A 2,579-nucleotide genomic window follows, 5' to 3' on the forward strand; every position below is an offset into this window, starting at 1 on the left:
TTCTGATACAATAAATGGGTTAATAGAAACCAATGTAGCAAAGAACACAAAATAACTGTGGTTTAGTTCCTGTTTTTAAGGCAGGAACTCCTTGAAATTTTGGGTATTTGAGTATATTTAAGAATTTAAGGAATGTAGAAAACGCATGTTATAATTGCATACTTTATTCCTACATATACCGAAAACAGAAAATGGAGAAATATTGATGAACAACAATTGACCTACATCTATTATAATTTATTAATTCAATACAAATAGACTGCATCCCATCTAACAGCTGTTTCTGCTTCCAATGTTGTATGGTATTGCCATTGATATGCTAAAAATATTTATCATATTTGGTAATAAAACCGATCTGAAACGTGGACCTTCATCAGAGTGAAGAATAAATAAAAAAGAAGAGCCTAGAGAAGTAAAAGGAAAAGTTGAATATGGTTATAAGCATATAATTTTGCTTGTGTATCTCTTTAGGACGTTAAGAAAATGACAAAACTTAAAATAGTATTTGGTGGGTTAATCCTTTGTACGGGGGTGAGGCATAGGATGGATAAATAAATAAATAAAAATGATAATAGCGAGATACGGCAATAGGTTTTAGTCGAAGAAGGGGGAAAAATACAATAATGTTTGAAATTAATCATAATTATTTTTAATAATCATGTTTATAGTACTAATTAGTAGTATTTATCATAATATGGTGCTAATCGATTAAATGTAATTTTCTAAATTCCTAGTAGGTGATTAAGCCCATCCACCTGTTGTCCGAAGTGAGATAGGCTAAGGTTCAGCGTTCGATATAATTGGTCAGTTAAAACTTAAAAACAAAAGTCCACATATTGAAACCGTTATATAGGGTAAGATAAATAAATAAATGAATGGAAAAATGGTATATTTTGTAAGGGGCCCGAAAACGCTTAGGGTAGTATATACTTGATTAAAAATAAATATTATGGAATAAATAAGGCTAATTATATCATTAAGATTAAGAGAGATACCTATTTGGTAATTTAGGAATTAAGACGGTTGGACGTGGGGTAGGCAATGGTCCAAAAGCTTTTTAAATAAGAATGTGAAATTAGTAAAAACTATAAAAACAATCTATTCTGTAGGAAAATTAAGGAAAACATTTCAAATGAACCTACTAATGGGGACAGGATCAAACTTTTTTGAAATTCAACCAATCTGATATCAAGTTTTTCTTGCGCCACCACATCTCAGACATTACGGTTTTGTTACTTAAAAGTTGTTCAGTACATTCTTAAACACCTTTTTTACAGCCGCTTTCCAGCTGTGATTTTACTACTTAATAAATGATCCTGGAGAAACAGGTTCAGAAACATCAGATTCCGGTATGCAACTTTTTGCCATATGAGTGACATTGTTTGTGTTTGTTTTTTTAATTTTTGTATCAGTTTAGTTTTTGCTGGCCACTGCCTCAGAGAGCTTGCGGAAAATGTCAATAAAAGATCATTATAAATGTAACGATATCCGACAAGCAAGTCTCTTCTTGGTACTTTTCTTTCTTGAAAATGTTGAGTCATGGTATCAGGGGTATAACCATTCATTCTGTATGAAGAGGAAATACTTCTTTTAGGTTTCCTCCAGCCTCTCTCTATCCTGATTAAATTCTTTTTCCTCACTCCTGATTTTTCTTCAGAATTAATCCGAACCTCTCTGAGAAGGAGCCTCGGTGACATTTATTGGTTTTCAGTTCATATTTATGTAAACTGTTAATTAGTTTCGATTAAATTTCTTGTTAATTATTTTCTTTCAAATATCCTCTTCAGATACCAAAATGTTCATCGACAGATTTTTCACACCTTGTTGAAGAGTAATTAGTTTGTCCGCGAGTGTTCGCGCACTTTGCTAAAACCAACGATCATTTCTATTCTACTTTTTGATCTTTGTCGGAGGAGAGAGCTTTGTATGTGATAAGCAACGCCACATAACTGATAGTTTTCCGTACAAATTTCTACCTAGTTTCCAAATCGATGAGTGCTGTTTGTATAACTGATTTCGTTATCTTACTTCTTCAATATCTCTGCATTGTTGCTTTGGAGGTGTTGAGAAAACATATAAGCATGCGTTAATTTGCTAAAATATATGTACAGTAACGCTTCGATATATGAGTTAATTTGCTCCCAGAGATCGCTCGTAAAGCGAAAAATCGTAAAGCAGAGAAATAATTTCCCATAGTAACGTTGTTATAAATCGCAGTACGTTTTCAGGAAATTATTTTAGCCATAAAAATTTATAATACTCGTAAATAAATAGCAACAAAATAACAGTAGATTGTAAAGAATAGTTTATGTAAAGTAAAAAGAATGTCAAGATCCTTTATGATAAAAAATATTATTTTCTGAATCACTTTCACTCGCACTAGACTTGCGCACACCATCACTTGTAGACTCGATCGTCGATTCCCAAACACTCGTATCCATTCACCCTTCCATCCATCAATCCATCTCTATTTTTCTATTTAAATATTTATCTGCATCTCTGTCGCTTTCTCTTTGTTTCTCTCTCTCTCTCTCTCTCTCTCTCTCTCTCTCTCTCTCTCTCTCTCTCTCTCTCTCTCT

The sequence above is a fragment of the Octopus bimaculoides genome, chromosome 4 (genome assembly GCF_001194135.2).
Source record: "Octopus bimaculoides isolate UCB-OBI-ISO-001 chromosome 4, ASM119413v2, whole genome shotgun sequence".
Lineage (NCBI taxonomy): Eukaryota > Metazoa > Mollusca > Cephalopoda > Octopoda > Octopodidae > Octopus > Octopus bimaculoides.